General features: G+C 43.2%; 1 pseudogene; it reads right to left on the bottom strand.

Annotated features, from left to right (window-relative positions):
* LOC135550652 (cell adhesion molecule DSCAM-like) overlaps positions 1–26823 on the bottom strand; it is a 172640-nt pseudogene that overhangs the window by 62051 nt on the left and 83766 nt on the right.

Here is a 26823-nt window from a genome sequence, read left to right on the forward strand (position 1 = left end):
GTGGGGTATAGAGATGAGGTCGTCATTCAAAAATCATGTTAAACACTATTATTGTACACAGAGTGAGTCCATGCAACTTGTTATGTGACTCGTTTAGCAAATTATTACTCCTGAACTTGTTTAGGCTTGCCGTAACAAATGGATTGAATACTTATTGACTCAAGACATTTCAGCTCTTCATTTTTTATCAATTTGCATAAATTTTTCAAACATAATTCCACTTTGACATTATGGGGTATTGTGGGTAGGCAAAAACAACAACAATGTAATCCATTTTAAATTAAGGCTGTAACACAACAAAATGTGGAAAATGTCAAGTGGTGTGAATACTTTGAAGGCACTGTCGAATAGAAGACAGTTTAACTATGTGGTGGTGTGCACCTCTAGTGCATTGCACAGGCATCCACGCTGACTCTCTCTTTAGCACGATTAAGGAGCCAACGATGCGAGAAACAGTCATTACACTATCTCCACAATGGCACCTGTGGAGATTTATCTTCTATGCTTGGCTGCATTCAGTGCTGTGCTCTGCGCTAGGCTAGCTAGCCTACTGACCTGGAGACTTTAACATTCCTTCACTAAGCCCAAGCTAAAGCTGCAACATGGTGATTTCCAGTAGGGTTGTCATGATACCAATATTGAGTTCCTAGGATACCTAATAATTATAAGAATTTGTTCTAAACTGACTTGCATAGTTAAATAAAGGTCAAATTAAAGAAATTAAAAACTGTGGCAAAAAGGAAAACACAAAGCAGACTAAACTCTTTGGTCCTTTAAAAACCTACTCTATGTAAAATATTGTGTGCTATAGCCTGGAAACGAAACATGATTCTAGTTGACAACATAAGGTTGCTTGTTTCCAACATCAAGACTGTTTTCCTTCATGTTTTGTTTCCTTGCCACGATGCCTCTGAATATCGCGATACTGGTATCGTGACAACTCTACTTTCCATGGGGCAAACCATCAAAAGGAGTTATTCAATCTGTAACACAGGCCATAGGCCTATCCTTCTCTGTTAGGAATTAGCATTAAGTAGAGGATGGGGGGCCTGGAGTCTCTAGATAGACCCCCAGAAACCATGGTGACAGTCAGTCCTACAGTAGCTGGCTTCAAAGCTGCTTGGCACCTCCCTGCTGAGTGTAGATTGCTCCTCAGTCATATGCTAGTGCAAGTGTAAATCAACTTAATGGTGTCCCAATATCAAGCCATCAGCGGGTGTTAGATAGCGGTAACGTCTCTAATGCCCTGACAGCAGAGAGTGATGATCGCAGCACTATACGAGCCCCTAGGATAATTTGCCATGTTCTGAATAGGAAATGAAAGCAAAGGGAGAAAAGACAGAGGAACTAGTTGACACAAAGAGACCCACATCGACACAGACAGGACGACAGATGGGGAAAACAGACCAGATAGAACACACACCCAGACAAAGACACACACGTACACAAACGCAGACACACGTAAACCTCTTTGTGATGACATACGTAAACAATACAAGGAAAGAAATAAGCAAATGGTGCACAACTAACACAGCACACACAGAAAACACACACACAACCAACATAGAGACCCTGGAAAGAGCTCAAAAGAGGTTATTCTGGCACACTCAAAGGAGCTTAGCAAAAAAAAACATGGATCAGGAAAAACAACAACAAATTAATTCATAAACATGTGTAAAATGTAATTGTTTTGGAGGAGCTGATCTGACAAGCACCTCTTACGTTTATTCGCGCCTGGTAGGAGACTGCCCCGGCCGAATTGTTGCAGATGCACCGGTAGACACCCCCGTCCGGCCCCGTGGTCTGGCTGATGTTCAGGTGGCTGACCACATGGCCCTCCTGGCTGGTGAAGTGGCCGATGCGGTGGCGGGAGTCCCTGATCACCGGCTCGTCGTCCAGCGTCCACGTCACCCTGGGCTCCGGAGTGCCTTTCACCGTGCAGAACAGTGAAACAAACTCGTTGGTTCCAAACACTTTCTCACTGAAGGAGGAGATGATCTTGGGCGTGCCATCTGGAGAGAAGTGGAGAGGGAGACAAGATGGGAGGTGGGTTAGCGCTAAAGGTGTTTCTTCTAGTAGATGGGAGGAGGGTTAGGGCTAAAGGTGTTTCTTCTGGTAGATGGGAGGTGGGTTAGGGCTAAAGGTGTTTCTCCTAGTAGATGGGAGGTGGGTTAGAGCTTAAAGTGTTATAGTAGATGGGAGGTGGGTTAGAGCTAAAGGTGTATATTCTAGTAGATGGGAGGTGGATTAGAGCTAAAGGTTTTTCTTCTGGTAGATGGGAGTTGGGTAAGAGCTAAAGGTTTATGTTCTAGTAGATGGGAGGTGGATTAGAGCTAAAGGTTTTTCTTCTAGTACAGTGGTTCCCAACCAGGGGTACCAGGCCTTGGTACTGTGTGTATCAAGAACGGTCTACCACATAAAGGACATCCAGCCAACTTGACAGTATTGTTGGAAGCATTGGAGTCAACATGGGCCAGCATCCCTTTGGAACGCTTTCGACACCTCGTAGAGTCCATGCCCCAAGAAATTGAGGCTGTTCTGAGGGCAAAAGTGGGTGCAACTCAATATTAGGAAGGTATCCCCAATATTTTGTACACTTTGTGTATGTCAGTCTCATGAAGACTACATAACTGGTAGTGTACAAGCTAAACCTTTAATAACAAGGTACAAGATAAGACATGAACTGACATGACACTTTCTCAGATGGGTGGCCTTACAAAAACTCACTCAAGGCCACGCCTCCAACAAGCCACACCTCCAGATCCACAGGTGGCCACAGCTACAATACATTTTGTCCAAATTGATTTTATTGTACTTAACACATGCCAAAAGCATACCTAAAGCACTCAAATGCATTTAAATGCATTTACAGTGCATTCAGAAAGTATTCAGACCTTCACTTTTCCCACATTTTGTTACGTTACAGCCTTATTCTAAAATGACTTAAATTGTTTGTTTTCCTCAATCTACACACTATATCCCATAATGACAAAGCAAAAACAGGTTTTTAGATTTTTTTTTGCACATTTATTAAACATAAAAAACTGAAATGTAACATTTACATAAGTATTCAGACCCTTTACTCAGTACTTTGTTGAAACACCTGGCAGCGATTACAGCCTCAAGTCTTGGGTATGAAGCTTGGCACACCTGTATTTGGGGAGTTTCTCCCATCCTCTGCAGATCCTCTCAAGCGCTGTCAGGTTGGAAGCGGAGCGTTGCTGCACAGCTATTTGCAGGTCTCTCCAGAGATGTTAGATCAGGTTCAAGTCCGGGTCTGGCTGTGCCACTGAAAGACATTCAGTCCCGAAGCCACTCCTGAGTTGTCTTGGCTGTGTACTTCGGGTCTTTGTCCTGTTGGAAGGTGAACTAGTCCGAGGTCCTGAGCGCTCTGGAGCAGGTTTTCATCAAGTATCGCTGTAATTTGCTCTGTTCATCTTTCCCTCAATCCTGACTAGTCTCCCAGTCTCTGCCGCTGAAAAACATCCCCACAGCCTGATGCTGCCACCATCATACTTCACCGTAGGGATGGTGCCAGGTTTCCTCCAGACGTGACACTTGTTATTCAGGCCAAAGAGTTCAACCTCGGTTTCATCAGACCAGAGAATCTCATGGTCTGAGAGTCCTTTAGGTGCCTTTTGACAAACTCCAAGTGGGCTATCAAGTACTTTTTTACTGAGGAGTGGCTTCCATCTGGCCACTCTAACATAAACGCCTGATTGGTGGAGTGCTGCAGAGATGGTTGTCCTTCTGGAAGGTTCTCTGGAGCTTGGTCAGAGTGACCATCAGATTCTTGGTCACCTCTGACCAAGGCCCTTCTCCCCTGATTGGTCAGTTTGGCTGGCCGGCCAGCCAGCTCTAGGAAGAGTCTTGGTGGTTCCAAACCTCTTCCATTTAAGTATGATGGAGGCAACTGTGTTCTTGGGGACCTTCAATGCTGCAGAAATGTTTTGCTACCCTTCACCAGATCTGTGCCTCGACACAATCCTGTCTGCTACGGACAATTCCTTCAACCTCATGGCTTGGTTGTTGCTCAGACATGCACTGTCAACTATGGGACCTTATATAGACAGGTGTGTGCCTTTCCAAATCCTGTCCAACCAATTGAATTTACCACAGGTGGATTCCAATCAAGTTGTAGAAACATCTCAAGGATGATCAACGGGAACAGGATGCACCTGAGCTCATTTTCGAGTCACGTAGCAAAGGGTCTGAATACTTACGGAAATAAGGTATTTTATTTTTTCATTTTAATTTAAGCAATTTTAGAATAAGGCTGTAACGTAAAATAAATCTGTAAAAGGTCAAGGGGTCTGAATATTTTCCGTATCCATTGTATATTGGATCTTTGTCCAGCTACAATGAAAAGTTTGGATGAGCCGTAAAATCAAATCAAATGTATTTATATAGCCCTTCGTACATCAGCTGATATCTCAAAGTGCTGTACAGAAACCCAGCCTAAAACCCCAAACTGCAAGCAATGCAGGTGTAGAAGCACGGTGCAGGTGTAAAACCCTCCATCCTCTTCGTTGTTTTAATATTATATGGCCACAGGGAGAAATGATGGTGCCTGTAAGTGTGACATAGCCTATTTCAAATAAGTTGATGTTTTGTTAATAAGTTATTATTATTTGTTCCTGTCACGCCTGCTCCCGCTATACCCCTCTGGCGTTCGACAGCCCCAGGCTCCCCAGCATTACGCACTCCTGCCACCATCATTACGCACACCTGCTTCCCTCGTCATGCGCATCAGCGATCATTTGGACTCACCTGGACTCAATCACCTGTGTTATTACCTCCCCTAGATCGGTCTGTTCCCCAGCTCTGTTCCCTGCTTCTGCATTAATTGTCATATGTCATTGTGTTACCTGGTTCTGACCCTGTTCCTGTCCTGTTCCACGTCTGTGCAAAATTAATTGTTCACTCTCTGTACCTGCTTCTCAACTCCAGCGTCGGTTCTTACAGTTCCCGCTTTAGGCCTTATCAATAATGAATTTAATCTTGCTTATTGAAAATGTTGGGCATGCCCATGCTGAGCCATAATGTAATGTACAGTAGGCCTAGCCCCTATATCAGTGTGAATGCTATTGAGGCTATGCAATTACTTAGAACAATATGAATTGCAAATGGGTTCAAGTGAACGTATTTAGCAAAGATAGGTCTTCATTTTGTTATTTAGTGCCTGTAAGCCGTTTCCATTCACTCTGGGCTCCTGAGTGGCGCAACGGTCTAAGGCACTGCATTTCAGTGCTTGCGTCACTACAGACACCCTGGTTCAAATCCAGGCTGTATCACAACCGGCAATGATTAGGAGTTCTGTAGGGCGGCGAAACAATTGGCTCAGTGTCGTCCAGGTTTTGCCGGTGTAGGCAGCCATTGTAAATAAAAATGTGTTCTTAACTGGCTTACCTAGTTAAAAATGAAAATAATTTAACAAACTATAATAGACTAACATTGGAGTTGATTCCAAGGAAATACATAAAATACCGTAAATGCACAACTTAAAGCAAGCACATATTTTGCCATGAAGCATGTTCTGATTGGCCAGTGAGGGGCCAAGACTTGACACACCCACAACTTGTTTATTCATCAAAACTCAGCCCTTCTGCACCAACGCGAGCAAGTGTGCCGATAATTGGGATAGTGAAAATAGCTAAAATATTTTTTACACTCCCCTGAACCTATTGTGCTTCCACCTGTGCTTAGATTTACCATTGCGTTAGGTTTGTTAAAATGGAGCCCTAGATGTCATAGCCATGCAATTCTGGAATTGTCAGGCATTACATGCACTTGAGCAAAAATGCAAATGTACATGTATTTGAAATATATTTTACGTGAAGTTAAATATATTGAAATGTCCGTATGGGGATCATGATGAGCACATAGTGTCCATTCAAGCTAATACTGTATATTTCCATATGCTGTATGGATTTCACACGTGGGCCAGCCAGAGAACTGAGTGGAGAGAGGTTTTGAAATTGTCCCTCCTCCTCCCTATTATAGATTATCAATACCGTCTTTATACTGGTCCATGGCAATGGGAGACAGTTTCCCCAGCAACGGAGCACAGGCGATGTGAGCAATGTGAGGCTTGTTCTGATAATCTAATAACAGGGGCTGTGGCAGGGCTTTACTGCAGCTCTCATTAACACACACACACACACACACACACACACACACACACACACACACACACACACACACACACACACACACACACACACACACGATCAATGGTTGGTGTTCCCCATTCTGCATAGTCACACAAACATACACAAAAACATGCAGGCAAGCAAACACTCACATATGGACACACTATGCATGGTCACATAACGCTCACGCGCACGTATACACTATAAACACCCAAATACCCGAACACAAAAACCCACATTCAGAGACGTTCCCTACTGTTATTCACAGTAACATCACTCATATGTAATCAAATAACTCCCTGACCACACAGACATCCACTGATTATACTGACCTTCCAGGATGACCTGGACAAAGTCCTGGGCGGACATCTTGCCGTTCCTGGCGAAGCACTGGTAGGCTCCTCCATCACTCTTAGCCATCCCAGCCATGACCAGCTTCTCCCGGTTGTTTCCAGTCATGCGGACACTGTTTCCAGGGTAGATGATCTCTCCATTCCGGTACCAGGACAGCTCGTACTCCTCCGAGCCACTCACGCTGCACGACAGAGACACCTGGCTACCCACGCTGCCTTTCACCTTCCTCGGGCTGACCACCGCCTTCAGCGGCTCTGGAGGAGTTACACGTATGTCAATGTGACATTCTCTATGTCAGCTAAATACATGTCAACTCTGAAATGGATTTTAAACTCAAGACAAACATCATCTTAGATACACATTAACAACAAATAATACTGTACATTTAGCACAACATGCTGCACACAGTCTGTTACTGACCTTTGACCTGCAGCCTCCCCACCACCTCGGCATTGCCATAGCTGTTCCACACCTCACACACGTAGCTTCCCGTGTCACTGGGCTGGGCCCTCTCGATCAGCAGGCCCGTCACACTCTGCCTGAAGCGGCTGTCCGGCTCCAGCGGTCGGTTGTCCTTCAGCCAGCGGAATTTGGGGGCCGGGTGACCAGATGCCTTGCATGGCAGCTCCACCCGGTGTGATGTCATCACCTCGCGACGCTCAAAGCCATCCAGGATGGCCGGCGCCGAATTAGTGGGGTCTGAGGGAGGAGCAATGGCCAATGGTGAGATGGATTCAATATTTAATGCATACTGTAGCATGGTCAGAGGTATGCATTGTGAGCCATACTCTTTTAACTAGCTTGGAGCAGGTTCAGATTAAATGAGTGAAGGGAAACAATAGTCAAACCTAGCAATATTCAGAGTGTTTTCCATGCAAACATTGGCACCCAGACTTGCACAACAGAAAGGCATCCAAGCTGTAATGTCCCTCTGCTTACCTGACAAAAAGAGACGTGCACTGTTGCTCTGCCTGGTCTCTCCCGTGTAGCGGTGGCGTGTCATACACCTATAGTTATACAATCCATCCTCATTCTGCACGTCCAGGATGTACAGGGCTCCTGTGGAGGTGCTGAGGAACCGAGGCGCTGCAAGATAAAACATACATCACATCGTTAGACATACTGTACATACAGAAACATGCTGTACAACCATCTATAGCTTTGCTTTTGAATTGAAATTCACACCAGAATGGAATCAATTCAAATTGTATTTGTCACATGCGCCAAATACAACAATTGTAGACCTTACAATGAAATGCTTACTTACAAGCCCTTAACCAACAATGCAGTTAAGAATATAACAATAAATAAAGTAACAAATAATTAAAGAGCAGCAGTAAAGGCTATATACAGGGGGTACTGGTACAGAGTCAATGTGCGGGGGCACCGGTTAGTCGAGGTAATTGAGGTAATATATACATGTGGGTAGAGTTATTAAAGTGACTTAGGCATAGATAATAACAGAGTGTAGCAGCAGCGTAAAAGGGGGGGGGGGGCAATGCAAGTAGTCTGGGTAGCCATTTGAATAGATTTTTAGTAGTCCTATGGCTTGGGGGTAGAAGCGGTTTAGAAGCATCTTGGACCTAGACTTGGCGCTCCGGTACCGTAGCAGAAAGAACAGTTTTTGACTAGGGTGGCTGAAGCCTGACAACACCACCCTGTGTAGACATTATAAAAACACTCAAAGCCCTACTAACAGTTGATATAGAATATCAAAGTGGCTTTGTAAATATTTGCCTGGCCATGCGACCACAAACACTGAACACCAGTTCCAGCCCATTTAGATGAACACATCTGAGAGGAAATATGACAGGGCTGTGTGTTGTGTTGTGTCAGTCTAACACAGCTCTTTATCATGTAGCACTCTCTCTCTCTCTTTCTCAGACTAAAGCAGAGGGACCCAGGGATGGAGATCGCACAGAGCTTTGATATGGCATCGTGGCACGGCACAGCTCAGGTCGGTTGTGCTAACATCATGCTAATTCATGGGAAAGCTGGGAATGGGGGCGGGGGGTCGTCAACGTGAAGGAGGGCTAATGCCTGATGCCTGCCGGAGCTGTCAAAGCAGGCTGGGAGGATATTCCTCAGTCACAGATGATAGAGGATAATGTTTCGGTTGGTGTTGAAGATGGCATGTGTAGAGTACCTCCCATTTCCTTCCCATCTAGCCTATGCCAGTCAGTATTGAAGCTATGAGAATCAGTTCAGTGACCGACACCTCTTATAGAATATTGTCTCAAAAACACAAAACCCATTACAGCACTGCTTCAATCTACACTATTTTCAACATATTTTGCCCAAATTTTATTTTTGACACAGAAAGGGAAACATTTGTACTGCGACATGCTGTATTGTTTTTCCACTGGGCCACGTCATTTCAATGTGGATAATTGGGTAATATTTTGTTGAGACGGTGACCAATGAGATTACAACTAGGAATTGATTCACGATAAGCATAGGACCCCGGTTGAAATGTTTAAGATACGAGTGCATGTTGTGGCAGTCTAACAAACTCCAAACCGATCCAAATGGAGCATGCATCGATCAGAAAATCGATTCAAACATTACCAATCACTGGTTCACTAAAATATTTTGCTCATATTACTTTCTTTCTAGCTTCCAAAAATACCTTTAATCTTCTGTGACAAATGCATCCTCTCCTTCAGTGTCAAACTAAGCTGCACATGGTGTTGACAGTCGTTAATCTACAAGTCATTTTGCATGCTGAACAACCCCAGGCAATATCAGCAGCCTAACTGCACACTGTGTGCAGCTTTGCAAGATGACCAATGAAAGGTAGACCTATTCCTGATGTGTCACCTTCAACATTCAAATATGTATTAAATGGCTTGCATATTATTAGGCTTTATTAGTTGAGTGACAAACAATATCATTTATTTTTATCTAATAAAAAATGTGTTTTACAGTAGCCTAAACTACTGCTGGAGACAACTCTCATCTGGCTATAAGTAGGCTACATGCTGATCGGCACTTGCATTACATTTTATTTGGATTGTTAAGGTTCACCATCAGCAAAGGTTTGGGAAATTTGGTATGAAACAATCAGAATTTATATTTTTAGATATACAGGGTAAAGTTGATCATTTCATAACGAGGACAGCAATCTCTTTTGCTACCCGCACTGCATGTTCCAAGAGGGAGAAAAAGAGAAGCTAACACTTTTAATCTGCAGAAATTTGAAAATAATTAGTGGGTGATGATGACTTCAAAAGAAAAAAAGAAAATAACATCTTCCTAATATTGAGTTGCCCTCAGAACAGTCTCAATTTGTCAAGACGGACTCTACAATGTGTCGAAAGCATTCTACGGGATGCTGGCCCATGATGACTCCAATGTGTAACGGTTCTCGTCTGGTGAAGGAGAAGCAGACCAAAATGCAACGTGGTATCTTTGATACATGTTTAATGACGAAGAACAAACGGAACGTGAAAACCTATACAGCCTATCTGGTGACAACAAACACAGAGACAGAAACAATCACCCACGAAATACTCAAACAATATGGCTGCCTAAATATGGTTCCCAATCAGAGACAATGATAAACACCTGCCTCTGATTGAGAACCACTCCAGACAGCCAAAGACTTTGCTAGATAACCCCACTAAGCCACACACCCAACACCCAACAAAACCCCAAGACAAAACACACCACAATAAACCCATGTCACACCCTGGCCTGGCCAAATAAATGAAGACAAACACAATATAATACGACCAGGGCGTGACACAATGCTTCCCACAGTGATGTCAAATTGGCTGGATGTCCATTGGGTGGTGGACCATTCTTGATACACACGGGAAATGGTTGAGCGTGAAAAACCCAGCAGCACTGCAGTTCTTGACCCACTCAAACCTCACCCACTACCATACCATTCTAAGGCACTTAAATGTTTTCTCTTGCCCATTCACCCTCTGAATGGCACACATACACAATCCATGCCTCAAGGCTTAAAGGTCCTACTTTAACCTGTCTCCTCCCCTTATCTACATGGATTCAAGTAGATTTATCAGGTGACACCAATAAGGGATCATAGCTTTCACCTGGTCAGTCCATGTCATGAAAAAAGCAGGTGTTCTTAATGTTTACACACACACACACACACACACACCAAACCACATCGATTCATTCCTCTAATCAAACCGAATCGTTTAAAGCTAAAATGTTTCGTTCCTGTATCGTATTGGAAAACATGTATCTACTATAAATATGCATTGAATCGTCTTGAACGGGCAAAAATGCACATTCCTTATTACAATCTATATTCACCCACTCAAAAATCAGCCAAAATTCTTTCATCCATCTAAAAGCACAATAAAATTCCAATGGAAAAACAATTTCTGATTATTGTTTTAGTTGTCACCCAAATGTCTATAACTGCGCTTTCAACTATTTAAAAGCACAGCAAAGTTCAGGAATACAATGTCATTTAAAAAAAAAATGTATACACCAAATGGATGTGTTATCACTTTGCTTCATCTAATAGCGGAACCAAATCAAGTGGGTTGCCATTGAGATTACATTAAAAGTTACTCATTTTAAGGTTGAATGTTGTAAGATAGGCTATTTACTGTATTACAAGTACTATTATATAAGTAATACAACAAGTAATACAATAAGTAAGACAACTCAACCAAATATCAGCATTTAAAGAAGATGTATCTACTGCTTGGATAGTTACATCTGAGCTTAATCACATTCTTTAACTTAAAATGATGGTTGAGTTGGAGACATGAATCTATCATATCATTTGTTAACTTGTCGACAAGTTTATATGCTTTTTATTGTATTTGAAAAGTGATATTGAATTGTGTTTGGTTATCAAAGCAACCAAATATAAACATTTTGGGGAGATTTAAATCTGTTTGGATAGTTCCATATGCGTCACTGAATTTCCAATCGACATGATGCTAATTTTGTAAATGATTAAATATTTGATCTCCATACAGCGTTCTGTTTCCAAAACTAGAAAATGTAACATAATGTACTGCATTTTGTAGACTTTACCCTTTGCTAAAGTTTTCCAAAAATCTTGTTGTTTAGAAGGAGTGTAAGGTCGAATTGAGTTATTGCACACTCGCACTTCACAGAGTATGCATTCCCCAATGGAAATATGCAAATACATCCTAGAACATGCCAATAGGATCTCACTAGCTCGTGCTTGGCTCTGCCCACCTTCTTGCTTGTTCTGCCCACTATGATTCATTTGCTCCCATTGGAAATGACAGACTCTGGTCTATCTTGGGTTAGCTATAAAAATCTTTGGCTACAAATAGTAATTTTAGTCACAAATCTCTCACACCAAATAGCCTGAAGCCACAGGGCTCTTCTTGCTGACCTCATTTACCTACCCGGAAGCATTGTGAAGCATAGGTCGGGATTCTTGACCTGTTAACATGTACATAGAACAACACAGCAGCTTTTCGGCATGTTTTGTTATTTCTGTAAGACTAAAAATTGACTATGAAGTTGTCTCTTTTACAATGCAGGTCAATTGAAAATTGTTTGTTTTCCCCAATTTGTGGCCGTGGTCGAGGGGAATTCCTTTTCATGGCGTGGATTGCAGTTGTGATTACATTAAAAGTACAGTTGAAATCGGAAGTTTACATATACTTAGCTTGGAGTCATTAAAACTCCATTTTCAACCACTCCACTAGGCAAAATGACATAATTTGAGTCATTTGGAAGTGTAAATGTGGATGTATTTCAAGGCCTACTTTCAAACTCAGTGCCTCTTTGCTTGACATCATGGGCAAATCAAAGGAAATCAGCCAAGACCTCAGAAAACAAATTGTAGACTTCCACAAGTCTGGTTCATCCTTGGGAGCAATTTCCAAACACCTGAAGATACCACGTTCATCGGTACAAACAATAGTACGCAAGTATAAACACCATGGGACCACGCAGCCGTCATACCGCTCAGGAAAGAGACGCGTTCTGTCACCTAGAGATGAACGTACTTTGGTGCGAGAACTGAAAATCAATCCCAGAACAACAGCAAAGGACCTCATAAAGATGCTGGAGGAAACCGGTACAAAAGTATCTATATCCACAGTACAAACAAGTCCTATATCGACATAACCTGAAAGTCCGCTCAGCAAGGAAGAAGCCACTGCTCCAAAACCGCCATAAAAAGCCAGACTACGGTTTGCAACTGCACATGGGGACAAAGATCGTACTTTTTGGAGAAATGTCCTCTCGTCTGATGAAACAAAAATGGAACTGTTTGGCCATAATGACCATCGTTATGTTTGGAGGAAAAAGGGGGAGGCTTTCAAGCCGTAGAACACCATCCCAACCGTAAAACACGGGGGTGGCAGCATCATGTTGTGGGGGTGCTTTGCTGCAGGAGGGACTGGTGCACTTCACAAACTAAATGGCTTCATGAGGAAAGAAAATTATGTCGATATATTGAAGCAGGAAAGGAAATCAGCCAAGACCTCAGAAAACAAATTGTAAACCTCCACAAGTCTGGTTCATCCTTGGGAGCAATTTCCAAACACCTGAATATACCACGTTCATCTGTACAAACAATAGTACGCAAGTATAAACACCATGGGACCACGCAGCCGTCATACCGCTCAGGAAGGAGACGCGTTCTGTCTCCTAGAGATGAACGTACTTTGGTGCAAAAAGTGCAAATCAATCCCAGAACAACAGCGAAGGACCTTGTGAAGATGCTGGAGGAAACAGGTACAAAAGTATCTATATACACAGTAAAATGGGTCCTATATCGACATAACCTGAAAGGCCGCTCAGCAAGGAAGAAGCCACTGCTCCAAAACTGCCATAAAAAAGCCAGACTACGGTTTGCAGCTGCACATGGGGAAAAATATTATACTTTTTGGAGAAATGTCCAAAAATAGAACTGTTTGGCCATAATGACAATCGTTATGTTTGGAGGGAAAAGGGGGAGGAACACCATCCCATCCGTGAAACACGGGGGTGGCAGCATAATGTTGTGGGGGTGCTTTGCTGCAAGAGGGACTGGTGCACTTCACAAAATAGATGGCATCATGAGGAAAGAAAATTATGTGGATATATTGAAGCAAAATCTCAAGACATCAGTCAGGAAGATACAGCTTGGTCGCAAATGGGTCTTCCAAATGGACAATGACCCTAACCATACTTCTGAAGTTGTGGCAAAATGGCTTAAGGAAAACAAAATCAAGGTATTGGAGTGGCCATCACAAAGCCCGGACCTCAATCCTACAGAAAGGTTGTGGGCAGAACTGAAAAAGCGTGTGCGAGCAAGGAGGCCTACAAACCTGATTCCGTTACACCAGCTCTGTCAGGAGGAATGGGCCAAAATTCACCCAACTTATTGTGGGAAGCTTGTGGAAGGCTACCAGAAACGTTTGACCCATGTTAAACAATTTAAAGGCAATGCTACCAAATACTAATTGAGTGTATGTAAACCTCTGACCCACTGGAAATGTGATGAAATAAATAAATAATAATACTATTATTCTGACATCTCACATTCTTAAAATAAAGTGGTGATCTAACTGACCTAAAACAGGGATTTTTTACTCAGATTACATGTCAGGAATTGAGAAAAACTGAGTTTAAATGTATTTGGCTAAGGTGTATGTAAACCTCTGACTTCAACTGTACATGGTTCAAGTGATCAATTCCCTTCGAGATTCTGCACAGATTATTACAGCAATTGTGAAGATCTCCACAGACCTGCAATAACCTTAACTTTAGACTCTTTACTGCATTACAAAAGTAATATTGAATTGTGTTTGGTTCACAACGTAACAAAATACTAGGTACAAATTCAAGGTTGAAATTTGGTGAAATTTGGTAACCATGATGATTACCATGATGATGATGGTTGAAGTTTCACTCTCAAAACAACAGGTTTTTATTACTCTTTTCAAATCTATTGTGTTTTTAGATTCCACGTTGACACATTATGTTGAAACAACATTTATTCTACCAGTTCGTGCCCAGTGGAATGGGCCTTTGTATAGAATGCTACAATAATACAAAGAAAGCAGTCAAATTAACCTCTTCATGTAATTGATGTTTAATTAAAGAATATTGATTCAACCTTGTGGTTGTTTACATTTAATAGAAAGAAGAGAGTTGAAATAAAGAAGGAGAAAAAACATACACACGGAGAAAAACTGAAATAGAGAGAGAAGGACAGCTAGAGAAGGAGAAAAAGAGAGAAAGACAGCTAGAGAAGGAGAGAGAGAGAGAAAGACAGCTAGAGAAGGAGAGAGAGAGAGAAAGACAGCTAGAGAAGGATAGAGAGAGAGAGAAAGACAGCTAGAGAAGGAGAAAAAGAGAGAAAGACAGCTAGAGAAGGAGAAAAAGAGAGAAAGACAGCTAGAGAAGGAGAGAGAGAGAGAGAAAGACAGCTAGAGAAGGAGAAAAGGAGAGAGAGAGAGAAAGACAGCTAGAGAAGGAGAAAAAGAGAGAAAGACAGCTAGAGAAGGAGAGAGAGAGAGAGAGAAAGAGAGAAAGACAGCTAGAGAAGGAGAAAAAGAGAGAAAGACAGCTAGAGAAGGAGAGAGAAAGACAGCTAGAGAAGGAGAGAGAGAGAGAGAGAGAGAGAGAAGAGAGAGAGAGAGAAAGAGAGAAAGACAGCTAGAGAAGGAGAAAAAGAGAGAAAGACAGCTAGAGAAGGAGAGAGAGAGAGAGAGAAAGACAGCTGGAGAAGGAGAAAAAGAGAGAAAGACAGCTAGAGAAGGAGAGAGAGAAAGAGAGAAAGACAGCTAGAGAAGGAGAGAGAGAGAAAGACAGCTAGAGAAGGAGAGAGAGAGAGAAAGAAAGCTAGAGAAGGAGAGAGAGAGAAAGATAGCTAGAGAAGGAGAGAGAGAGAAAGAGAAAGATAGCTAGAGAAGGAGAGAAAGAGAGAAAGATAGCGAGAGAAGGAGAGAGAGAGAGAAAGATAGCTAGAGAAGGAGAGAGAGAGAGAAAGAGAGAAAGATAGCTAGAGAAGGAGAGAGAGGGAGACGAGGAGGATGAAGCAGCAGTGTATTGTGCGGAGCGAGCGTTGACCTAGTTAGAGCATGGATTTGATATCCTGAAGGGCTTTTCAGCTTGTGGTCTAGCTGCAGTTGTATATGACAGGCAACCACTGGTAAAATAAGGGGGAAAGGAGAGTGTGCATACATCTGTGTGTGTGTGTTATCAGAGGGGTAAGCAGTCAGCCTCTCCTGTCTTTCTTTCTCCTCCTTCTTCTCTTCTCACCTTCTCCTGAACCTTGCCTGACAAGCTGCTAGATGTCGAAAGGTGACAAGATTTGGTTCTATGGGTTTATGAATGAGTGGCGCTTTCATTAAAACAGACTGCCCTTCATCCATTGGTAATGTGAGGGTGAAGCAAGGTGTGTGTGTGTGTGTGTGTGTGTGTGTGTGTGTGTGTGTGTGTGTGTGTGTGTGTGTGTGTGTGTGTGTGTGTGTGTGTGTGTGTGTGTGTGTGTGTGTGTGTGTGTGTGTACGCTTCAAATGCATGTTAAAACAGCACGAGTGCTGGGTTAGTGACAAACACAAACACACACACGCACACACACTGTCTTGCTCACTCACACACAAACACACACACAGAGAGCAGCTATATTGTTGAATCCCTCTCCTCCTCTCAGTGCAGGGCTGTAATCAGATTTCTGATTCATGCGAGCGGTGTGTGCATGCGCTTCAAAAGCCTGTTAAAACAGCACCAGCACTGGGGGTCTGTGACACACACACACACACACACACACACACACACACACACACACACACACACACACACACACACACACACACACACACACACACACACACACACACACACACACACACACAGAGCCTCTAGATTGTTGTATATTGAATCCCTCTCCTCCTCTCAGTGCAGGGCTGAAATCAGATTCCTGGTGCAAACTTAGGGGTTTCTCTCTACAACCATCCATGATCATATTTATTTTCTCAAGCCCAATTAATCAATACATTTTTTAAACAATTATTTGGTGATAATTTAGCATTTGGAATGTTCTACTGTCCCCTACTACAGTAACCATAGAGACAAAACATTTGTCCATACATCTGACCTCATACCCCAGTCCTCTCTGTCTGTGTCCCTCCCTTTCTCACACCATGTCTCTGCTCTGCTGAGAGATGGATCCTAGCTGGGACCACGCTTTAAAGGAGAAGACCCCCCCCTCACCTCATCCCTCTCTCTCTCTTTCCACTCTCTCTCCCAACTCCCCCTCTCTAACACCATGTTCACTATCAAGGAGCATTGTGTGTCTGAGAAAAAAATGCCCTGTTAGTGTGTGTGTGTGTGTGTGTGTGTGTGTGTGTGTGTGTGTGTGTGTGTGTGTGTGTGTGTGTGTGTGTGTGTGTGTGTGTGTGTGTGTGTGTGTGTGTGTGTGTGTGTGTGTGTGTGTGTGTGTGTGTGGTGTGTGTGTGTAGTGTGTGTGTGTGGGTGTGTGTGTGAACGTGTCTCTGCAACACAGGGCTACACAGATGCTTGGTCAATTATAACAATCCACAGCACTCTACTGTGCCCTCCCCTGCTCCCCCAGTCCGCCTGCTGCATACTAACACAAATAAGGTCTGAGAAAGAGAGAGAGCCCTGTGAAAGCTCTGTGATAACGCAAAGCAGTGTGTGTGTGTGTGTGTCAGTGAAAGTATCTGTGTGTGTCAGAGTATGGCAAATGGCATCACCAACCCCAGGTGGCACCAAGCCCCTTCCATCCCCTTCCCCTCTCCTTCCTCTCGCCAGGTGCTTGGCATGGTCATAGTCAGGGACACAAGTCCTCCTTCTGTGAGTTTCCACAATATATGAAATTGTTCCTCATACAAGCTGCAGAGCTGTCATATAGACTCTGTATTCTCTACAGTTGAGGATTTTGCTGAAACTTTACGAAATCACATCCATGGATAGAAATTCAACAATATTACACACAAAAATGAATACCAATAACAAATCATGTCATGACATTGTTGAGCTCTTTCTGCAGGCTGACCTATACTTGCTGGGTGACAAATGCCATCTGCCTAAAAGGTGGCTTTCTCCATGCCTGTCAACAACACCGCCGCATAGGACCTGCAGCTCAGCTCTGAGGCTTCTGCTGATTGTACACTAATACAGACACAAGGAGAGAGAGAGAGAGAGCGAGAGCGAGAGCGAGCGAGAGCGAGAGCGAGAGAGAGAGAGAGAGAGAGAGAGCCTCTGGAATACAACCACTCTGTCATCTGAAATTACTTACAAATTAGCATGCACCAATGTACTCCCTGTGCAAGAAAGAGAAGAAAAAAGAGAAGACAACTTTCATATGCTAATACAGATCATGGCCAGGCAGAGCAATTATCAAAAAAAATGTCCGCCATATCTGTTTGACAGATCCCATCAGGCGCCTGAAGAATCTGACCTCACAGACTCGCTCTCTGTCTCTGTCTAAATTGGAGAAGAGACATAGTTGGGCATTTAAATGCTTCTTTCACAAACATTTTTCTCATCCCTTCGATGAGTTAATGGTATAATGTCACAATGCAAGCTGTCTTTTAGGAGCATAAAGACTTTTCATATCACTTTTGAACTGAACCATGGCAGCTGATCAGCACGCTCTCATAAATAAAAACTACAGCCCAGCTATCTTTCAACAACAAAAATAGAAATTGGCTTCATCATCATTCTGATTCTCCTCCCAGGAGGGCAGAAGCCCTTTCCCTCTAGAGCCAGCCTGTTAACTGTAGCTGGTACTCTCTGCCAGGCTGTCTCTGCCAGGCTATCTGTGCCGTGTTGGGGAGTGGAGGTTGGTTCACGCCCTGAGACAGGGGTTATTACTGTCACTGTAACCTTGGCCAGTCAGTCACACTACCTAACATTAACAGCAGTACGCTGGCCCTCCTGCAGCTATCTGCATCTATAATATATCCTCTACACACTCTCTCTGTCTTCACTCCCTCTGTGTGTATGCGCGCGTGCGTGCATGCGTGTGTGTGCGCGTGTTCCCTGCTGCGCTGAGACTTGAACCTGCTGTTGAAAAGACATGAACTGCATAATTATCATGTTCTCTCCACTTCTGAAAGACTCTTTTAAGTATTCACAAGATTCCACATACTATAATTATTTTCAACCCAGGACTGCTGTGTACAGTAAGTCCTGTCCTGTATACAGTGCATTCGGAAAGTATTCAGACACCTTCACTTTTTCCACATTTTGTCACGTTACAGCCTTATTCTAAAATGGATGACATCATTTCTTCCCTCATCAATCTACACACAATACCCCATAATGACAAAGCGAAAACAGAAATAGCTTATTTACATAAGTATTCAGACCCTTTACTATGAGACTCAAAATTAAGCTCAGGTGCATCCTGTTCCCATTGATCATCCTTGAGATGCTTCTACAACTTGATTGGAGTCTACCTGTGGTAAATTCAATTGATTGGACATGTTTGGAAAGGCACACACCTGTATATTTAAGGTCCCACAGTTGACAGTGCATGTCAGAGCAAAAACCAAGCCATGAGGTCAAATTGTAGAGCTCCGAGACAGGATTGTGTTGAGGCACAGATCTGGGGAAGGGTAGCAAAACATTTCTGCAGCATTGAAGGTCCCCAAGAACAAAGCGGTCTACGTCGTTCTTAAATGGAAGACGTTTGGAACCACCAAGACTCTTCCTAGAGCTGGCCACCCAGCCAAACTGAGCAATCAGGGGAGAAAGGCCTTGGTCAGGGAGGTGACCAAGAACCATATGGTCACTTTTCCAAAGCTCCAGAGTTCCTCTGTGGAGATGGGAGAACCTTCCAGAAGGACAACCATCTCTGCAGCACTCCACCAATCAGGCCTTTATGGTAGAGTGGCCAGACGGAAGCCACTCCTCAGTTAAAGGCACATGACAGCCCGCTTGGAGTTTGCCAAAAGGCACCTAAAGGACTCTGACCATGAGAAACAAGATTCTCTGGTTTTAGAATAAGGCTGTAATATAACAACATTTTGGAAAACTGAAGGGGTCTGAATGCTTTCCGAATGCACTGTATGTAAGAGTAGAAGAGTAGAAGAGGGACTGACTGTACTGTGATTAGCAGGCCTCAGAAGTAGCTGTGTATCTATATCGCAGCAATGTACTGTACAGAACAGTAGAGGGGGATCCCGCCACATTACCCCTCCTGTAATAACCACCATTTGTCACCATTACAGGAAGCTGTTGACAGCTGCTGGGGTTGTCAGGGCAACGCTATCCCTCTCCCAGAACCTTCCCACCAAACAATTGTCTGCATACTGTACTAAGCACACAATAGAAACACATACACGGACGATAAGTTAGTGCACACACATACAGATTTACACGGATACATCACATTTTTCTCTAGCTACAGTATATGTTCCTCTCTCTTACCTGGTTGAGCTTACATTTTGGGAACAGTGGAAGGCAAGTTAGACGTTCTAACATTGAACCCAGCCATGTAGTGTAGATGTACATTATGTATGCAGAGTTGAGTGAGTAACAGTTTCTCTACATGGTGATAATCAGGAGCAACATCCCTCTCTTCATGAACTAGTCACAGTAGCCTGGGGCTAATGACTCACTCTTTCACTCCGTATGTATGTACGCCTGCGTGGAGGATAAAGATGTCATACTCTGCCTGACTGACCACACACTACTGCTATTAACTTTGGATGGACGTTTAACATTGTCCCAGTGACAAGACAATAATAGTTTAACTAACGATGTCCTGGAGCAAGAGACTGTATCAATCACTCACTACTGTCTGTTGTTGGTCATTGCACGGCATGTTTTAAATTCATATGTAACATTCATATATTGATATATTTAAGGATCAAGGATCAAGGCATTAAAAATTATTTTAAAAACAAATCAATTATCATCTGCAGTACAACCCCATGACAAGAGCAGGCCGAGACGATGTTCCCTAGATACAAGAATTGCTAAAATAGGGTCACACACACGTACACAGACACACACAGTAGTGGCTTAAGGGCATGATGATGTTGTGATGAGCACAACTGTCTCAATGCCCACACTGCTCATTAGGACTAACTTAAAGCAGTTCCGTGCTGTCTACTACACACAGTCCTACTGTACTGAAACAGTTTGTATTGAAGCTAAGGTTTCTATGTTTTGGAGCTGAGGTTCTTTGGTTCTTTTGCTCTTTCATGGCCAACTCACACGCATGCAGACATACAAAAGCGCCACGTGTCTGGATGTGACTACAGGCTCGTTTCAGCCTCTTCAGAAATGAACAGGGGCCATTGGGCCATGGTGAGTGACTGTGTGTCCTAATTGGCCAGTGTTAGACTCAAGTCATTAAGCCACTGATGGCTGTGCATTTACAATGCTATCATTGGCTTCTCCCTGGCCAATGCTAAATGGCCCCAGTGTTGGGCCTCAGCTGTATACCTCATGAATATGTATAGTATTCCCCTCTCAGCTGCACTGATGTGAAACCTTTGTGCATAGGGCTACCGCACCACACTGGCAAGCATTAAGGAAGCTATCATTATCTATTCAATTACTATCTATGATCTGAACACCCAAAATGATGCCACATTTGGAAACAAATGAGCTTTCTATGCACATGACAAACAAGTGGGCCTCTCTCCAGAGAGAGAGAGAGAGAGAGAGAGAGAGAGAGAGAGAGAGAGAGAGAGAGAGGGGATTCCACATGCACACACACACAAACACCTGTCCACTTTCATGTCCAAACTGTTTTTTTGTTGTTGTTTTTACAAATTCTGTATTGTAAAATGTGATGTCAATGCAACCTCTGATAGCCAGTGAAGCCGCCCCTAGCTAAACCTCTTAGCACACCTATGAAAATCCAACTCAGCTATGTGAGAAAAAGAATTCAGTGGAGAATCTTTTAATCCTTGCAATGTTTTATTTGTGCTTCCCATGACCGGGTTATTGTATTTTAATGTGTGTATATACACACTACGTGGCCAAAATGACGTGGACAACTGCTCGTCAACCATCTCATTCCAAAATCATGGGCTTAATATTGAGTTGGTCCCCCTTTGCTGCCATAACAGCCTCCACTCTTCTGGGAAGGCGAGCTTTACACCACTCCAGCCAACGCTTGATATTGCGCATGGTGATCTTAGGCTTGGGTGCAGCTGCTCGGCCATGGAAACCCATTTCATGAAGCTCCCGACTACAGGAAGGAGGTGAGGGCCCTCGAAGTGTGGTGTCAGGAAATAACCTCACACTCAACGTCAACAAAACAAAGGAGATGATCGTGGACTTCAGCAAACAGCAGAGGGAGCACCCCCCTATCCACATCGAGGGGACTATTGGAGATGATGGAAAGTTTTAAGTTTCTCGGCATACACATCATGGACAAACTGAAATGGTCCACCCACACAGACAGCGTGGTGATGAAGGCGCAACAGCGCATCTTCAACCTCAGGAGGCTGAAGAAATTTGTCTTGTCAGCAAAAACAAACTTTTACAAATGCACAATTGAGAGCATCCTGTGGGGCTGTATCACCGCCTGGTAAGGCAACTGCTCTGCCCACAACCGCAAGGCTCTCCAGAGGGTAGTGAGGTCTGCACAACACATCACCGAGGGGCAAACTACCTGCCCTCCAGGACACATACACCACCCGATGTCACAGGAATGGCAAAAAGATCATCAAGGACAACAACCACCCAAGCCTCTGCCTGTTCACCCCGCTATCATCCAGAAGGCGAGGTCAGTGCAGGTGCATCAAAGCTGGGACTGAGAGACTGAAAAACTGCTTCTATCTCAAGGCCATCAGACTGATAAACAGCCATCACTAACATTGAGTGGCTGCTGCTAACATACTGACTCAAATCTCTAGCCACTTTAATAATTAAAAATTGCATGTAATAAACGTATCATTAGTCACTTTAAACAATGTCACTTTATATAATGTTTACATACCCTACATTACTCATATGTTTATACTGTACTCTATACCATCTACTGCATCTTGCCTATGCCATTACTCATCCATATATTTACATGTACATATTCTTATTCATTCCTTCACACTTGTGTGTATAAGGTAGTTGTGAAATTGTTAGATTACTTGTTAGATATTACTGAATGGTCGGGACTAGAAGCACAAGCATTTCGCTACACTCGCATTAACATCTGCTAACCATGTGTATGTGACCAATAAAGTTTGATTTGATTTGACTAACAGTTCATGTGCTGATATTGCTCCCAGAGGCAGTTTGGAACTCGGGAGTGAGTGTTGCAACCGAGAACAGACCATTTTTACGTGCTACGCAGTCCCGTTCTGTGAGCTTGTGTGGCCTACGACTTCAAAGCTGAGACGTTTTTTCTTCTAGACGTTTCCACTTTACAATAACAGCACTTACAGTTGACTGTGGCAGCTGTAGCAGGGTAGAAATTTGAAAAACTGACTTGTTGGAAAGGTGGCATTGTATAACGCTGCCACATTGGAAAAAAGGGTAAGGGCATGGATCAGAAAACTAGTCAGTATCTGGCGTGACCACCATTTGCCTCATGCATTACGACACATCTCCTTTGCATTGAGACCATGGAAGAACTGAGACATTTTCAGCTTCCAGGAATTGTGTATGGATCCTTGCAACCTGAGGTGATGGCAGCAGATTAATGACATGACAATGGGCATCAGGATCTCATCATGGTATCTCTGTGCATTCAAATTGCAATTGATAAAATGCAACTGTGTTCACTGTCCGTAGATTATGACTGCCCAAATCATAACCCCACTGCCACCATGGGTTACTCGTAAACAACGTTTATATCAGCAAACCACTTGCCCACACTACGCCATACACACTGTCTGCCATCTGCCCGGGACAGCTGAAAGCTGGATTCATCCATGAACAGCACACTCCTCCAGCGTGCCAGTGGCCATCAAAGGTGAGCACTTACCCACTGAAGTCGGTTACGACGCCAAACTGCAGTCAGGTCAAGACCCTAGTGAGGACGACGCAGATTAGCTTCCCTGAGATATTTTTTGACAGTTTCTGAAGAATTTATTTGGTTGTGCAAATCAAGGTTTCATCAGCTGTCCGGGTGGCTGGCCTCATACGATCCCTCAGATGAAGAAGCCGGATGTGGAGGTCCTGAGCTATCGTGGTTCCGCATGGTCTACGGTTGTGAGGCTGGTTGGACGTACTGCCAAATTCTTTAAAATTCCTCAAAACTTGAGACATCTGTGGCATTGTGTTGTGTGACAAAACTGCACATTTTAGAGTGGCCTTTTATTGTTAAGTTGCACCTGTGTTATGATCATGCTGTTTAATCAGCTTCTTGACATGCCACACCTGTCAGGTGGATGGATTATGCTCACTAACAGGGATGTTCAAAAACGTGTGCATAAAATTTGATGGAACATTTCTGGGCTCTTCTATTTCGGCTCATGAAACACTTTACATGTTGTGTTTGTAACGAGTGCGCTGAGAGTCGGGAAGCAAGTACATGGAGTGAGTGTTGTCATGACGTGGCCCCCTTTGGGAATAGTGAGTGGCTTCCCCCTCCTTCCCTCCTACACCCAAGTTCTGTTATCTCAGGTCGTAAATTCCTGGGAGGAGACTCTCTCCTCCTGGCCATGCACAAAGAGACATATAGAGAGAACAAATGAACTTCTTCTACATCACAGAACTTGAGAACTGAACAATATCCATGTTTTGGAGAATGTGTAAATGGTCGGTGGAGAAGCCAGCTACGACCCGGTATGTTTTGTTTCATGTGTGTGACCTCATGAAATGCAATACAGCCACATTACCATAACTCCTGTTTATACAGGAGCCTCCGTTATGAGGTTTGTATAAAATTAATGAGTAAAGATGAAACTATTTGTGAAATTATGTAATGATGTTAATGTGAGAGAAATGTATTCCATTTAAAGTTTAACTAAGTCATTGGCCCGCCCCATGAGCACAGACATTGATCTGGCGTCATGGGATAGCCCTTTTCTACTGTTCCGAATAAAACCCCCACCTGAAGAAATCCTCTTGAGACCATGCATACCTCAATCACCGAGGGGGAAAAGGTTGGAGTAAAGACCACAAAAACCTTAGTATAAGCTAAGGTTGTAATGGTTTTTCAATTCCTAACCATACCACGTCGAGCATTGGCTACAAGGGTGGAAATGGTTCAACTCTGAGACTATCGATCCCGACAGAATAAGAGCAAATCTTCGATACTAATTACTAGTCTGCAGCTAGAAATTGTGTCGACCTGGAATGCGAAGACCGACAACCGCATCTATAAACATCTATTCTATAAGAACATTTCTGAATGGTACTCTGAAGTATACATTCTAACCACGAAATACTTCAGGGAAGCAGAGAGACGCTTGGATGAACTTTCCAACAGAAAGACGGACGATTCCAACAGAGATCACAACGACACACTGAGCGTAAATAATTACAGTTTTTCTCATTTGCTAAAACACTAAATCCCATTGGCTGAACAAAGTTCTCAGTTTCCTGGACTCATTTAGCTAATTATGCAGTCTGTTGTCAATACCTTAAACCATTTCACATGGTAAAACACAATTTGCAGAACTCACTTAGACTTTTCAGCAAAACTCTAAACACATTCTCAAAAAACATTCTGCAATCTAATGCACATGTCATCCATACTGGTAAACACAAGTGGCAACAATGAAATACAAATAGAGAACACATGTCATTGATTGAACACAACCACTCAAAATTGATTTAACCTGTTTCAAATGATGCGACACAACCAATATAAGCCAGTTCAGAGAGCAAACAGGTTGTTGAAGGTGGGAAGGAGAAAGTCTGAGAATGGATAGAAGAAACAATGTGAGAGGACGAGGACGAGTGCGTATGCGAGGTGGGCGACGAGGAGGAGGGCAAGAAAGAGGAAGAGGAGGACGAAGAGGAAGACAAAGAGTGGAAATATCTGATGAAATTCGAGCAACAGTTAAAGACCATGTTCTTGTCCATGGACTGACAATGAGGGAAGCAGGATTTAGAGTGCAACCCAATTTGAGCCAATTTTCTGTGTCCACCATTGTAAGGACATTCAGAGAAGAGAACAGGTACAGGATACTACTGTATTTTTGTAATTGCAAATTTACTGTACTACACTATATGCAGCTGTTTCAATAGACATTTGTAAAGTTAATCACTGTATGTATTGTACTGCATGAATATGTTTTGTAACTGCACAACTACTTTTTGTAGAATTGCAAGGCTGCCACATGCAGGTGGAAGGCCAGCTATATTCACACGGGAGCAAGAGGCCGTTATACAGTGCCTTGCGAAAGTATTCGGCCCCCTTGAACTTTGCGACCTTTTGCCACATTTCAGGCTTCAAACATAAAGATATAAAACTGTATTTTTTTGTAAAGAATCAACAACAAGTGGGACACAATCATGAAGTCCAGAATGGTCCTGTATTTGGCTCCATCCATCTTCCCATCAATTTTAACTATCTTCCCTGTCCCTGCTGAAGAAAAGCAGGCCCAAACCATGATGCTGCCACCAGCATGTTTGACAGTGGGGATGGTGTGTTCAGATGAATGAGCTGTGTTGCTTTTACGCCAAACATAACGTTTTGCATTGTTGCCAAAAAGTTCAATTTTGGTTTCATCTGACCAGAGCAGCTTCTTCCACATGTTTGGTGTGTCTCCCAGGTGGCTTGTGGCAAACTTTAAACGACACTTTTTATGGATATCTTTAAGAAATGGCTTTCTTCTTGCCACTCTTCCATAAAGGCCAGATTTGTGCAATATACGACTGATTGTTGTCCTATGGACAGAGTCTCCCACGTCAGCTGTAGATCTCTGCAGTTCATCCAGAGTGATCATGGGCCTCTTGGCTGCATCTCTGATCAGTCTTCTCCTTGTATGAGCTGAAAGTTTAGAGGGACGGCCAGGTCTTGGTAGATTTGCAGTGGTCTGATACTCCTTCCATTTCAATATTATCGCTTGCACAGTGCTCCTTGGGATGTTTAAAGCTTGGGAAATCTTTTTGTATCCAAATCCGGCTTTAAACTTCTTCACAACAGTATCTCGGACCTGCCTGGTGTGTTCCTTGTTCTTCAAGATGCTCTCTGCGCTTTATCGGACCTCTGAGACTATCACAGTGCAGGTGCATTTATACGGAGACTTGATTACACACAGGTGGATTCTATTTATCATCATTAGTCATTTAGGTCAACATTGGATCATTCAGAGATCCTCACTGAACTTCTGGAGAGTTTGCTGCACTGAAAGTAAAGGGTCTGAATCATTTTGCACGCCCAATTTTTCAGTTTTTGATTTGTTAAAAAAGTTTGAAATATCCAGTAAATGTCGTTCCACTTCATGATTGTGTCCCACTTGTTGTT

This window comes from Oncorhynchus masou, chromosome 12 (assembly GCF_036934945.1).
Source record: "Oncorhynchus masou masou isolate Uvic2021 chromosome 12, UVic_Omas_1.1, whole genome shotgun sequence".
Taxonomy (NCBI): Eukaryota; Metazoa; Chordata; class Actinopteri; order Salmoniformes; family Salmonidae; genus Oncorhynchus; species Oncorhynchus masou.